General features: G+C 38.7%; 1 protein-coding gene across 2 annotated transcripts in view; it reads left to right on the top strand.

Annotated features, from left to right (window-relative positions):
• SHANK2 (SH3 and multiple ankyrin repeat domains 2) overlaps window positions 1–16,446 on the top strand; it is a 615,311-nt gene that overhangs the window by 68,405 nt on the left and 530,460 nt on the right. The gene's annotated exons all lie outside the window — the stretch shown is intronic.

Below are 16,446 nucleotides of genomic sequence, written 5' to 3'. Positions count from 1 at the left end.
AATAAGAAGGGAAAAGGCACTTTTAAAATCAAAGTAGTGTATTACTTCAACTTCACTTACAGAGAACTGTGAATAGCTAACTATTCATACAGTAAGATTCTCCTTTTAAATAGCTGAGGAAAAAATCATATTGAGTTAATAAAACACAAACTCTTTTGTATGTTGATAGCTATGCACCTTTTAAGATCTTCAGTCCAGGGTTTTGTAGATAAACTATAAGCATCCATTGTCTTAGGGGTCTTTTCATGAACAAAATAAAACATTGGTAGCTGTATATAAATTGAGAAGTGTTATATTCTTTGTTCTTTTTAAACTTTTGAAGAATTTTTCTAAGGAGGTTGATTAGAACATCAAAATGTATTGAATAGAGAAGTGTATATTGTTTGAGTTGAAGGTTAATGCATTTGCAAATGTACTAAAGTCACTATATATATATAATTCGATGCAGAAACATATGAAAAGTTTTGTGTTGTGGACATTAATTTCAGAAGTGCAATTTTTCTTTTGAAGCTAACATTATAGAAGGTAGATACATTAGGAGGCCCGGGGGAAAAAAAAACTATTACACTTTTATCTTTGGGTGTATGAATAATAGCTTTATTGGAATTCATGCAATCAATCAAAATGCAGTAATTTTCATATATCATCTAATTTGTTAACACTGTTACATTTCTAGAGCATAGCACAGAAACATGCCTAAGATCCCTGGAAGATATGAGCTAGACTCATTCAAAGGAATTTACTTATGAATATCTCTGTTTGTTTTTGTTTGTTTGTTGGCAAATGGAGGCTGAAAATCAGAGACCATAACTAAACTGCCATGGAAATGAACACAGACCTCGAACTACCATGGTGAAACCTGCTTTGAGGCCACCCAAGGGACCAGCCAAAGTTGATTGTGTAAAACAGGTGGCCTTTAACTAAAGGTCAAACAAAATGTGCTGGAAAGCATATTTACTTAAAAGAAGGCACTTAAGACATTGGGTTTCCAGAGGGAGGTGGCCTTTAGTACAAGATTCACTATAATTACTCTTTATAAATACTTAGTATAGTTTATCTAAAGAGGAAGTTTGATTTAAAGAGAGAAATAGTATAAGCCAAAAGGAGCAAAATGTCATTTTTTTCACTACCTTGATTATATCACTCTCTATGCTGTATCTTTACATTGGCTCCATCTTGCCTTCAGCTTCATGTTCCACTGTCTTTAAGGCCTTGGATAACTCTGCTGCCATGTACAGATTTGATTTCATCTCCTCCTCCACCCTCTTTGCTCCTTTGCATGGAACAAGCCACTTGCCTCTGTATCCTTCTCCCAGACTTGTCTTTATACCTTTGTACATTGAATAGTCTCCCTCCCCTGGATTCTGATGCATGAAAACACAAAATTACACACTTAAGTTCATTGCTGTTCAGAAGAACAATTAAGCATGTGCTTAACTGTGTAAACATGCTTAAAGTTAAGCACATGCTAAAATGCTCCCCTGAATTTTGAAACAAAATCAAACCAAACCGAACTCTGCACTGAGTAGAAATCTGTCTTCTGGTCACCAAATGGATTTTTTTTTTAATTTGAATTTCTGGTCATCTTAGGGCATGTCTACACGTACAGTGCAGCTGTGCCACTACAGCGTGTCTGGGGAAGACGCTCAATGCTAATGAGAGAGAGCATAAAAAAACCACCTCTGCAAGCGGCAGAAGCTGTGTTGACAGGAGAGTCTTTCCTGCCAGCGTAGTGCTGTGCACACAAGCGCTTATGTCGGTGTAACTTATGTCATTCAGGAGGTGGTTTATTCACACCCCTGAACAACATTGTAGTGTAGTGTAGACATAGCCTTAGGCTGTAAGCTCCTTGTGACTATGAGCGCATTGATTTTCCTCTGTGTTCTTTACAATGCAAAGCATACTGCTAGCATTCCATAAATAATATCTGTAAGAAGTACTATAACTTGAAGGCCCTAGGTTTATGGAGCCAGAAAGAATAACTAATCAGTCAAAAATTTAACTCACCTAGAAATCAAGGTACTTTAAAAATCATGAAAGCAAATCTATATCTCCTGACTAGACTCCAAATACAGAATGGGAACGGGAAGCTAGTACCTAATCCTTATGGGCACAAAACTTTCACTGAAATCAGTGGGGAATTTTGAATATACTAGGATTTCACGATTGGGCCAGTAGTTTGTACGTATCTCTAGCCAGAATAAAGGGATAAGATACTGAAAGAAACTTGATAGGAACCGGTCTACAGTAATTTTTTCTAGCTCTGCTATCTGTCTGGCCTATTGATTGATGTAGGTTCTATAGCTATATTATAAGGATATTGTTGGTTATTAGATGTGATTGGTCACCATTCGTACTCTAGAGGTTTATAAAACAAAAAATAAAAAGTCTAAATGGACCCATCACCTATTATTTAGTAAACATAAAGATTCAGGGTAACATTTTCAAAAGCACTAAAGGTCATGTCTGCACTACAGCTGGGAGGTGTGATTTCCATTGAAGGTAGGTAGACTCCTGTTTGCTCAACTCAAGGCAGCATGGCAGTGTGGACATTGCAGCATGGGCAGCATCTTGGGCTTGCCACCTATGCTCAGATCAAGGGGATTGGGTAGACTTGGGAAGCTAGCTGTCGCTACCAATAGTGCTGCAACATCCATTTTTAGCATACTTTCTTGAGCTGAGCTAGCCTGAGTCTGTCTCTCCGTGCTGGGAATCACATCTCCCAGCTGCAGTGTAGACATACCCAAGTGACTTAGGAGCCCAGGTTCCATTTTAATAAAGCAGCTTAGGTACTTCAAGTCTAATCGAAAATTAATGAGATGTAGGAGCCTAAGTGCTTAAGGCACCTTTGAAAATAGGTCTTAGGTACCTAAGTCACAGGCATTTTTTGAAAATTTACTTGAGCTTATGAAAACTGCTCAAAGCTTTATTCTAAAGTTAAAGTTTAGAATAGTGGATTCATTCTCTTTCTACAGACCCATCTGACATGATGTTTAGACATAGTATTAAGAGTCCATATGTGGCACCATACATTTAACTGTTGTTTACTGTGGGTCCAATTCTCTAAGCTTTACTGATATAAGTAGTCCCTTTGGCTTCAGTGGGCTATTTGTTTGAGAGAACTATTAATGAGAGTAAGCCCTGGCTTCCGTTATTTAGTTTTGATAAATAAACTGTATATTTTTTTCAAAGCTTTAGAACAATGAGTTGGGTACATGGCCACTTTTCAGAATCAATGGTCATGTTTTCCATTAAAGTATATCTATTCATTATCTTACATGTGCAACATATGGTAATTGTGAGTATAGCTAAGGGAGGGACTAGGGATATTACTACTGTAATTATTTATTATTTATTGATTACTGACAGTGAACTCATTGCTTTTCAAGCATAAAAACATCATGATTCCTCCTCTCTATCATATTCGTTGTTACTGTAAGTGAACTTTAAAAGTTCTGTAACTGGATGTTTCAGAACCCAGCACTGCAAGGTACAGAGCTCCTCAGCTCCCATTGAAGACAAATGGAATGGAGGACATGCATCACTTTGCTGGATCAGGTCATAATTTTGTTATCTAATGGGTGAGAATCATAAAGGAACCAGCCAAATACATAACAGTAGCTTGTGAATAAATGAAGGTTCAAAATTCCCTTCATACTGTTCTTTTATATTTAAAACACAAAACAAAAACAAATGGTTGTTTTGTGGCCTAGGTAAAATAAGTTGGTTGCCCCAATCCAGTTTCTAGTGGACAGGTTTCCCCTATTATCAGCTGTATTGATCATCACAGCAGAAAAGCTAAGGACTGAATGAGTCAGGAAAGTAAAGAATCTGTTCCCTCCAGGTGGGGCCTATTGATGGGGCAGTAGGAAGAGCATTCTGTTGCTCTTGCCTGTATTGTATCTGTTTGTCTGTAAAACATTTCTTGGAGCCTGTAGTGAGGAACTGGGCAAATATACATAGCCCGTGTGTTGAAGCTTAATTAGATGTTTGTAAAGTGCTTTGAGATCTATGGATGAGAGGCACTGTAAAAATACAAAGAATTATTATTATAGTGGAAGGTATTAGGTTATGTCCTCTCAAAGAAGAAGGTAAAGAAGGATTCTACTTGGTGTGGAAGGATGTTATTCCCTGTGCCTCAGCACACATCTCTCCTTTTAAAATATTTATTTAGATTGTTTGTTTAGTTATGTAACACCGTGCTAAAAAAGCATTAGCAGCCAATGAGAACAGTCAGCAGGTTAGAAGCAAAGAACGGAATGGACACTGGACCAATAAATGCAGATTTGTGGGAGTTCGAATAGCAAACTATGACATAATACTTGTGGTTACATAAGTACATAAATACAAGTAGTTCTGGGTGAGCACAGAAAGCACTGTTTTATAATAAATTAATAATAATGCCTAGCATTTGTAGTACTTTTCACTCATCATACAAGTATTATTCCCATTTTACAGGTTGGTGATATGACCTCCCAAGGTCATGCACCAGATCAATTGCAAAACTGACTATCTCAAGAAGCAGTCTTGTGAAGAAGTGTATCAGCCTTCTCATAGCCTTGGTACATAGAAGATTTTGTTCTTTTTTTCAGTAACTCAAAGACCAAAATTGACTTCAGTGGAAATTCCCTGTGCAAAATGCTTGCAGGATCAGGTCTTTAATATGACAAAGTGTAATGTCTTATATAAACCACAGTATGTCAACAAAATATTTAAGTAAAACCTTCTAAAATAGTCTGGCAAATTTCTGGATGTCTTAAAGAATGTGATATATGCCATCATGTGTCAGCAATGCCCCTCCGCCATGTACATTGACCAAACCAGACAGTCTCTGTGCAAAAGAATAAATGGACACAGATCTGACATCACGAATCATAACATTCAAAAACCAGTAGGAGAACACTTCAACCTCTCTGGGCACTCAGTAAAAGACTTAAGGGTGGCAATTTTGCAACAGAAAAGCTTCAAAAACAGACTCCAACGAGAAACTGCTGAGCTTGAACTAATATGCGAACTAGATACCATTAACTTGGGTTTGGATAGAGACTGGGAGTGGCTGGGTCATTACACATATTGAATCTATTTCCCCATGTTAAGTATCCTCACACCTTTTTGTCAACTCTCTAAATGTGCCATCTTGATTATCACTACAAAAGTTTTTTTTCTCCTGCTGATAATAGCTCATCTTAATTAATTAGCCTCTTACAGTTTGTATGGCAACTTCTACCTTCTCTGTATTGTGACAGGGTCGGGCAAGATGGCTCCAGGAGACTAACAGAAGGCAGATATATTAGCCCCAGATTAAGTAGGTCCCTTTTCCCTGGCTAAAGTAACAGGGAACGTTCCAGAACAATCGGGAACCTTCTGGACACAGTTAAGACAGACAGGCTGATTAGAACACCTGCAGCCAATCAGGAAGCTGCTAGAATCAATTAAGGCAGGCTAATCAGGGCACCTGGGTTTAAAAAGGAGCTCACTTCATTTTGTGGTGTGTGTGTAAGGAGCTGGGAGCAAGAGACACTAGGAGCTGAGAGTGAGAATGCATATTGTTGGAGGACTGAGGAGTACAAGCATTATCAGACACCAGGAGGAAGGTCCTATGGTATTGGGAAGGAGGCCATGTGTAAGTAGCCCAGGGAGTTGTAGCTGTTGCACAGCTGTTCCAGGAGGCATTCTAGACAGCTGCATTCCACAGGGCCCTGGGCTGGAACCCAGAGTAGAGGGCAGGCCCGGGTTCCCCCCAAACCTCCCAACTCCTGGTCAGACACAGGAGGAGTTGACCTGGACTGTGGGTTCATGAAAACGGCCAAACTGAGGGCTGCCATGAAGCTCCAAGGCGAGCAAATCTGCCAATAAGTGCAAGACCCACCAAGGTAGAGGAGGAACTTTGTCACAGTATGTATATATATATCTTCTTACTATATGTTTCATTCTATGCATCCGATGAAGTGGGCTGTAGCCCACAAAAGCTTATGTTCTAATAAATTTGTTAGTCTCTAAGGTGCCATAAGTACTCCTGTTCTTTTTGTGGATACAGACCAACATGGCTGCTACTCTGAAACCTGTCATTAAAGAATCTTGAAATGATTATTGCAAGTCATCAATAATGTTTAAGGTAGGAAGGCCAAAACTGAAGGACTTCAAATATTCCAGGCTGAAGCGTATCCTAGATAATATGAATAAAAATTACAAGATAAATAAACTGAGACAATTTTTGTATTGAGACTGCATGAGGGCACACAGCATTCACAAGTTGTTTTATGGTCATCGATTTTTATTTGGTTTTATTCTTATCTGAAGCTTTTTTATTAACTGTGGTGTTTTAAGATTATTTCAATTGCTTTTGAAAAGATGGGGTACAGTGAGTTTCATTGAGTGAAATGTTGAAAGTAGTACCCTGTGTTTCTAAGCAAGAAACACAAGATGTGCTGTTTATCAGAGTAGAGTTTCCCTAGCCTCAAAGGCAAAATGCCTCCTGGAAAAACTGCCATATTCCTAAAACCACCTCCAAACTTGGTTGTACACTTAGGGCTTGTCTACATTTACAGTTTATAGCGCTCTAACTTGCTGGCTCAGGGGTGTGAAAAATCACCCCCCTGAGTGCAGCAAGTCTGAGCTCTTTAAAGCGCTAGAGTAGACAGGCTCCGAGAGCTGGGAGCTAATCCCCTCGTGGGGACCATGACCACACTTGCACTTCAAAGCTCTGCTGCGGGAGTGTTCCCACGACAGTAACTTTGAAGTTTCCAGTATAGTCATGCTCTTAGTTTCACACTGCTTGTTTCTATGTAAACGCAAACTCATAATATAAATTGAAAAGCACAGATCATTTAAACTGTAGCTACAGAAAAATAATTCAAGAGGTGAAAAAAAGAGAAAAAAGCTATTAATCAGATTCTGCAAATGAATGAAATGTTGCAACATTCAGTGGTGTGCCCGTTTCAGTGGGGGTGCTGAAAGCCATCTAACAAAATTGTAAACCCTGTGTGTGATGGAAACAACGTTTCCAAATGGGCTCTTTCCTGGTTATATTTGTTAGACACTTGGTGGTGGCAGCAATAAAGTCCAGGGACAAAAGGTAAAATAGTTTGTACCATGTGGAAGTTTTAACCTAAGCTGGTAAAAATAAGCTTAGGGGCGTTTTTCATGCAGGTCCCCTCATCTGTACCCTAGAGTTCAGAGTGGGGAAGGAACCTTGATAATGTCTGTGTACAAATTTGACTTTTAACATAACTCAGATCTTGGATTTGGCCACTGTTATATTGGAACTTGGCCCCTTTACCATACTTAGCTTTGGGAACTAGTTATGTTAATAGCTGCTTCACGAAAATATTTTCTGCTTCTAAGTGGAGGTCCACTCTAACCTTCTTCAGCCTTATCTTCATAGGAAAAAGGTATATTCTTATTTTGAGGTACAAGGTAGTTCTATTAACTCTTTAGCAGGTCAAGGTAAAACTTAGACTTGCCCCATGTCTTTTAACTTGACCGCTGTCACCCATGAAGGCTACAAACTGCCTTGTTTTCACTAGGATTTTACCACATGCCAGTTACCATGTGTTATCTAACACAAGATAAGAACACACCTTTTTTTCTTGGTTTCGTTGCAGTCTTCTAAGCCTTTATCCAGGGTGGATTGATTTCAGTCAAGGTGCTTTAAACCAGCTAGTTAAATCATGATTAAAATCACCAAGTGGAAAGCCTTGATTTAAATAATCAATTTAATAAACTTTTCTGTTTGTACTTCAGATATTTTCTAAAGAAAGGGCCATTCTCATTGCCTGATATAACCATTAAAACATCACTAGCTTTGGTGCATCTTTTTGCTACCTATAAGGGTACACTATAACTATCTACATTTAAGCAAGCAATTATATAGCTCAGTATTTTCAGATTCTTGTTAACTGTATATTTTTAGTATGCTAGAAAATGGTGAATGATATACTGCATATTTACTAGATAATTAACTTTTTGCTCATGCTTTGTGTCAAGCTGTATTAGGCTAGTAACTGGAATTTAATTAAACACACAAAACAGCATACAATTTTTTTATTAAACAAAATGAGCCCTTAATATAGTACATGACCTATTGTGTCCTATTTATAAAGCTTGACCTGAAAAATTAGAATCAGGGAAAAATGTATTTCTTTATAGAAAAAAGCATCTTTTAACTCAATTTTTTATAGTCTCATGGATTCAGCATATTTATATTTTACTTAAATGTTTTAAGAGATTATAATAAATTTAAGCCTTAACATATTTTGTATTATGTTCAGATTTCATCTTAAACAGGTTTATTTTAAAAAAGAAAAACTTATTATGATTTAAACAGCAAAATCAAAAAAATCCAATTTAAATTAAAAAAATCTGAACTTTTTTCTCAAAAAAATCATCGATTTGAATCCATCATGCCTTTATCCATCAAAGTAGAAAGACTTTTGCTGCCTCAGATATTTTATCCTCAAGAATGAGAACTTGAATGGATTGTGGTTTTGAGACTATACCAATCAGATTCCACTGAAGAGGGAAGACTACTAGAGGAGTTAGCTTCTGAATTAATAGTATTAAGAACCTTCCCAAATTTGCTTTGGGATCTAGAATTATCTTGTTATATGCTCTCATACTTTGCAGTTTCTGTAGCCTTCTTATTAGTTGGTAAGTTACAAAATTATGATATGTAAATTGATTTATTTCCCGTCCACTTGATTGCAAATCCTAGATTGTACATGTTTTCTTTTCATCTCTCTTTTATACCAGCAATAATATAATAATGATTTAGTGTATGTCTGTGTACAAATTTGACTTTTAAATTTCTTTACTCTTCTTCTTGCTGTTCAGGTGCTGTTTGTTGAACATTTGGAACCCGATTCTTCTCCACTTTGTCATACCAATTTTATGTCAGTGTAACTTCAATGAATATATAGCAGCATGAAACTGGTGTAATGGGATTATTTCCATTGACTTTAGTGAGCTTTGTATAAGGCCCTTAGTCACCGTCAGACTTTGTTAATAATAACCTGCATATGGTTATTGGCACTGGCATACTATTGGAGCAAGACTGTATCCTACCACTCATATATCAGTTTCTTTTTTATCTGAACTTCTCTATGATCATAATTTCAGTTTGCACATTGCAGCATACTGAGATTTTATTATAAATGGAGTATTTCTATATAAATTCACGATATATGGGTTGCATCATACTGTACTGTTCTGATCATGAGATCTGTTCTGATAATCAACAAACTTTAATATCTGCATTCAGCAGGTTGTCTGGACTTTTAAAGTATAGATTTTTCTCCTCCGTCAGTTAATTTACCAAGCTGGAAGCCTGAAACTACTTCTGCAAAGTGATCTCATATTCTAACCTCCTTCTAACTAGCCTTTCTTCTGCACAGTGTGCAGAGGTGTGAATGTACTGGGACCATTCCCCACAGTCTCTCTCCTAAAATCCATCTGCATTATTTTCTTGTTTTAAATGCATCAACAGTCACTGGAGAAGTACAAACTGATCTTCTGTAACATGGGGCGTGTGTGACAAATCTGCAGAGCCTAAGTACGCACCTCAGGATACTGACAGAAAGGCTGCCTGTTACTTTTCTCTCAGGACTGAGACTATTCAGGAAGGAGACTTCCGTTTGTCTTTCTTCAAAGTTAATTATTAAATACCTTTTTACCACCAGTTGCTACTGTTCAAATGGCAAACTTTTCCCACAGTTCATTTTGTCCCCTGACAACAATGCTGGTTCTGTAACTGAGAAGTTCCCAGAGGTACATTTTTAACTGTTCGGAAAGTAGTAGTTTGGATAGATTGTCCCCTTCCAGCACAAAAATGTTATTGCAAAAGTGAATGTTTGCATCAAAATCACACTGCTCTTGTCAGGATTGGGAGCTTGTAATTCCTGAGTTTGAATCCCAGCTCTGACACTGACTTCTTCTCTGGCCTTGGGCAAATTACTTCCCCTCCTTGAGCCTCAGCTCTCTATCTGTAAAATGAGTCTAACGTTTATTTATTTACCAGACTAACAGTATAGGATTAATTCATCAATAATTAAGTGCTCTGAAGTGGATGCTCATATGGAGCTAGGCTGCATTCCTTGAAAAACCAAAACTATCACTCAAGTCAAGTAATGCAGAATCAGGACTTTAATGCTCACTTTTATTAGTGGCATGCTAGAAACTTGGAATTAATGTAATGGGTCGCCTCAACACCTGCACAGGGACCTTCTGTGTGGAAAGGGCAGGAGAGAAGATCAGCTACCTTTACAGTACTATTATTCTTTCCCTGCCCCTGTGGAGGGTGCCCCTTGAAGCCAGGATCTGCAGGGGGCAGGGACTCGATAGATTGTTGCAGGGAGTGGGTGGCCTTAACTTGGGTCTGGTTTGAGCCAGAAGGATGCATGCCATTCTTTCACTGGCCCTTAGAGCTTAGTAAGAAAAGAGAATATAACTTTTCACTGTAGTCTCTGTTCCTTCCTTCCCCTTTAATGGGGAATTTGTGTAGCATCAGAGGTCAAGGAACTGGATGCCACAACTGCTTCAAAGGTGAAGGATCTCCGTACAGTTTGCCTCCTACTGTCTGCCAAAATTTTTGGCTTTGGGGGCAGATACTAGGGAGCACTATTCACTCATCCCTCTCCTCCCCACCATGGTATGCTGTCAGGGAATTTCTGTAAGGCAATCCTTACAGAGCTTTCCTCCTACTGTATGTGTCTCTGTGTGTCATAGGTGCTGGAACTAGGGGTGCTGTGGGTGCGGTAGCACCCCCCTGGATTGAAGTGGTTTCCATTATATAAGGCTTTACAGTTTGGTTTAATGGCTGTCAGCACCCCCACTATAAAAATTGTTCCAGAACCCCCCGGTGTGTGTGTGTGAGGGAGATTTTGGCCAGTGTTCATAAATCAGGCACTTAGAAACAGACACTGGAAGGAGGTGAGTTGGGAAGGCTCAACTTTTCTCAGGACAAATAAATATTATAACATAACTGTTAATATTGCCATGGTTTGAAGTTTTTTGAATTTCCTTTGTATGATGTATCTTTGGTATGTTTGTGTGTATATTCTATTCTATTTATATTATATATGTCTATACCTGATTACATGAGTATGATACACATCCCAAGATGTGTTTTGTATCAGAGCTGTTCAGATTCCATTAAATATCATAAAAACAACGAGGAGTCCGACGACATCTTAAAGACTAACAGATTTATTTGGGCATAAGCTTTCATGGGTAAAAAAACCATTTCTTGCATAAGCTTTCATGGGTAAAAACCCCACTTCTTCAGATGCATCTTTATGCAAACTTTATGCAAAGTTTATGCCCAAATAAATCTGTTAGTCTTTAAGGTGTTGTCGGACTCCTCGTTGTTTTTGTGGATACAGACTAACATGGCTACCCCCCGATACTTAAATATCATAACTTTCATAACAATCCATAAAGATTTTAAAAAAAGATAATCAAGAGACATTTTAAAAAACAAAAGTAATAAACACAAAAGGTTTAATACTAACCAAACAGTCTAGGAGATTCCAAATTATGGTTGGTGCTTTTCTCTTATCTCTCTTACCACTCTTCTTTTTGTTCAATGAAGCACATCAATAATATGTGAAACTTAATTTCCTGGCTTTCATTGATTTGTGCCACAGTCCTAATGTTTTCAAATATATTTTTTCTTGATGTAAACCTTTTTATATTAAAAACAACCACTAATGTGCTATTAAGAGGCAGGGTTGCCAGTGACTAGGGGACAGGTTTAGTATTTGGGAAACCTGTCTTCAATTCCCTGCTGTACCACAGACTTCCTGTGTGACTTTGGACAAGTCTATGCCTCTGTTCTCCATCTGTAAAGTGGGGATAATAGTACTTCACTGCCTCCAGAGGTGTTTTGATGTTAAATACTTTAAAGTTTGAAGTGCTTTGATATCTACTGATGAAAAGCACTATCTAAGAGCTAAGTATTATTATTACATTACCACAAAATGCAGTCATATTGTACTGATCATAATTCTAGGTGCAAAGATTATATTTTTTCCAGAAAGAAAAAATGAATTCCAGGCAGCCACATTAGCTACAGATAATTCATATTTTGGCCATATAATAGCCTTCAGCAAGCAAGACCAATTAAGATGTGTGGTCCAGTGAATAAGGCTCTGGAGTGGGCATTAAGGAGAGCTGGATTCTGTTCCCTGCTCTGTGACTGACCTGCCCTCTGTGTGACCTAAGGCGAGTCACACCACTCTGCTTTTCTTCTCACCCTTTGTCTTTCTTGTGTATTTAGATTTTAAGATTTTTCAGGGCAGAGACTGTCTCTTACAATGTGTGTATACAGCACTTAGCACAACAGGGTCCTGATCTCAGTTGGGGTTCTACTGTAATACAAAATAATAATAATAATTAATAATGATGCTTTATGGAAAAGCCTTTGTAATGTAATGGAGACAAAACCAAGACAGTTGTAAAAATGTAACAGGGCTTTGTCAGCTAAATTACCAACCTTATCTCAGCCACAGCAATAAAATCAAACCTCTTTTAACTTATTTAAAAACTGCACCAAATTACAGTTTCATGCTGCTCACAGTCCAAACAGCAAAGCTGAACAGAATCGTCTGTGAATTTCACTTCACAAATGGACATGAGTTTGGACTCAGTGTATTCTTACCCTCTGGCTGGGTCTACCATACTCTAGGAACTGTAATTCTTCATCAGTACAACTCTTCTGCTGGTTAGGTCACACTGTGCCTGAACCTTGTCTAAACTGTTGTTTTCCCCTTTGCTACCACCACAGGAGCTGCAGTAATGGGGAATTATAGTTCTCTTTTTTTTTTTGCCAGTGTAGATACTGCTTTTCACTCTCCCCTTTCCCTGCTCCTGGTTCATTTCTCTACACCCCGAACCCAAACAGTCAGGTGCTTCCTGTCCATTTGCCTTGTTGACAGTCCAAGGAACTCTTGCTGTGGCTTCACTTTTTATTAAACCTAATTGCTTGATTCCTGGGAGCCAGAGATTCAAGTGGTTATTCTCCTCTACAGTGCTAGCAATGGCTCTTTAGCAGGTAGTTTTTATGTGAAAATACTTATGCAGCAAAACTTGGGAAGTTTGAACAGATCAGCTCTTCCTTTGTGTGCTGTTTAGATGTAATTTATCATCCCTCTACAAGATAGCTTAAATCTACTCTCCTGCATTCTTTTTTGAGTGGTGTCCCTGTGGGTGCTCCACTTCAGATGTGCCTGTGCCCTGTGCCTTTGATTGGAGATTTTTGAGAGAGGTGCTCATTTGGCCCGCTCACGTGCCCCACACATCCTCGTGGCCACACCGAGCTCCCCCTGTCTTTATAGATCAGTAAACCTTTGCAATGTAGTCTCTGAAAAGTGAAACCCAAACTTTTTCTCCTGCTGGAGCATGCTCTTGGCTTGATAGGTTTACCTGATATGTAGATATACCTTCATTGTCTCTGCCTGATGACTGGGGTAGTCAGAGAAGCAAACATATTCCTTCGTATAGGGCATACCTGTTTACCAGCTCCCCTGACATGCTTTGTTTAAACACACTTCAAATTCTTAATTTCAGCATATAGCCATAATTCTTAGCCATAATTCATATAGTCACCAGCTAATCTTAATACATACTGTGTACTTGCATCACACAAGACTATTAATGATCCGTGAGTTATTAGTATTCAAATGATACCTCACAAGGCATATTTTATACATAATTATTACAATAGTGTGTAGGATGTGAATACAGGGTCAGAGCTGCATTTTGTCTATTAGATTTATCAATGAAGACAGCCTTCCGGGTAGCAATCACTTCTACCCAGACCCCCCATTTACCATATTCACCAGAGGAAAAATGTCACTATAGCTGTTCCAAGATTTTTACCTAAGGTGTCCTGAGAATTTCATATTAATCAAACCATTCCTCTCCCATTTCCCACCCCAAAACCACATCAAAGTAGTCAAGAAACCATATTCCATACTCTAAATGTCAGGAGGTCGTTAGCCTTTTACCTAGATAGAACCAAATTGTTTAGAAGATCTCCTAGTTCACTTGTATCCATTGTGTACAGAAACAAGGATTCGGTAATTTTGAAACAGAAGTTATCAAAGTGGATCTCCAGATGCACTAACATCTGTTACAAAAGAACTCATGTTCAACCCCTTTTGAGGGTGATAGCACATTCCACAAGATCACTATCTACATCTATAGCCTTACTTAAGGATGTACCAATTTGAGACATCTGTAGAACAGCAACTTGGTCCTCTGTTCATACTTTTCCTAATCACTATGCCTTGGTGCCTCCGGTAAGATCAGATGCTGCTGTACACAATGCAGTTCTCTTTTCTGTATTGGACTCTGCACTGAACCTCCTGCCTCCTTAGGGAAGTACTGCTCAGGAGTCACCTGAAGTGGAGCACCCACAGAAGTACTACTGGAAGAAGAAGTTACTCACTTTACGTAGTGACTGGAGTTCTTCTAGGTGTGTGTCCCTGTGGGTGATCCATACCTGCCCTCCATCCCCTATGCTTCGGAATCTCCCTTGGGGGACTTTGCAGTTGGGAAAAACTGAGGGCGGTTCACCCACCTAGCTCCATATAGCCTTGGCATGAGCACAAGAATGTGTGGGGTGCAGGCTGAACGAGCACTGCTACCAAAAATCTCTGGTCAAAGGCACGGGGGCACATGCACACCTAAAGTGGAATACCCAGAGCGGGACACCTCTCAAAGAACTCCAGTTACTGCACAAGGTGAATAATCCTCTCCATATATTGCCCTCAGAAATGGTTTTTAGGGAGAGATGAAAAAATGTGATATTTTTTAAAAATGTGTTTTCCTAGCTGTCACCAGCTAATCTGTTTTCTCTGCTATGTATTGACCTAATATATTTTGGCTTCATATGGTTTAGCATCAGTGGATGAATAAGAAATCCATTGAAATGTTTATTCTTTCTATTGACTTTGGAAAGGTACTTTGGAAAGCCGCATTAATCTACGGCTCACTGAAGCAGTAAAATATTCCCCCAAGAATTTTCTTTTGTAAATACTCTTGCATTAAACGGTTGTAAACTGGCTTGCTTTCAAATATTTGAATTTACTGTTTTAGTCTTCATTATTAATTATAGGTTTATAGCTGAGAGTAGTAACACTGGGTGCCCAAGGTTGGATACCAAATGGAGTTGTCCTTGACCAGCAATAACAGGATGATGTGACGTTAGACTATTTGATGTGCTTTTGCAATGTTTGCCATTAATCTCCCATGAAATTAGAAGCATTGGGCCTGACTTTGCATTGCCCTGTCCCTTGTGTAGTCATTTGCTCCTTTGTAAAGTGAGCATAAAATGTTAAATCAGAATGGTAGCCTTTTACACCCCCTTTGCATTTGTCAAAGTCAGATTCAGGACTCACATAATTTGTCAGACCACTCTGTTTATTAGCAAAGCGCTTTGCCAATGCACCCAGATATGTGAGCCCCTCTCTGAGGCTCAAGCTAACTTGTTTATACAGCTAAGCCAAAGCCAATTTAACGTAAGAGACAAAAGAAAGCAGAAACTGACAAATATACATACATATCTTATTTGCATACTAACGTTTACCGATCTCCTAGCTCAGTAGGAGCTCTAAGTTAATTAGTTTGAGGACCCATTGTCTCTTCCTGACAACTATATTTCAACAAACCCTTCAAGAAGCATTTCTTTAATGAATTATAATTTCAGTATAATTCATTCTACTTTCACAATCCCTCCTTTTGGTCAAGCTACGCAATGACCAACAATTACTGGGTTCCACATATCAATCGTTCTTTATCTCTTTGTTCATCAGTGATATTTAAAATCATCAAATTAGTACTCTGGTTTGGGGCAGCTATCTGTGTAGCATGCCTGACACAATTTTGGATACAACAGGAAAGTAACTGAAAACATACAAAAATTATTAGGATTTCAAACAGGAGAGTTAGGGCTCCCTGAAACAACCAGTTTTCTATGCCAGAGAAATTAGCCACTTCCATAAAGAACTTGGCTCTTCGTGGGGAAGATATGCGATTTGTTCTAAGTGGCTAGCACGATCTATTACCTCATTGGTGTTGTCTGGTATATACACACAGCAGTCTTTTCCAATGAGAGCAGAAGTCCCTCCTTTTGCTGCCAGCACTATGTCCAATGCCTGACGGTTTTGGAGGGCCATCTGTCGGATTGCCCCTGTTTCTTTGGCCAGGGCTCTTAAACTTTCTCCGGTTTCATTTGCCATTATTTCAACTACTGCTTGTAACCTTAGGAGCCTTTTTGCATGGTGTATTACTCCCCCAATGGTATTAAGGAACCGCCAATGGCCTCTTCCCAGGTTAAAGGGCTTATGTTATTTACATACCATTGGGCATCTGTTAAGTCCCTTCTTTTTTGCCTGAAATTGCGGAGGCGTTCTCGAGGGAAGGTTCCTAGCACTCGGAATTGTGGGA

This window comes from Natator depressus, chromosome 6 (genome assembly GCF_965152275.1).
Source record: "Natator depressus isolate rNatDep1 chromosome 6, rNatDep2.hap1, whole genome shotgun sequence".
Classification (NCBI taxonomy): domain Eukaryota; kingdom Metazoa; phylum Chordata; order Testudines; family Cheloniidae; genus Natator; species Natator depressus.
The sequence above is the reverse complement of the archived record's forward strand: the minus strand, read 5'-3'. Positions and strand labels throughout refer to the sequence as shown.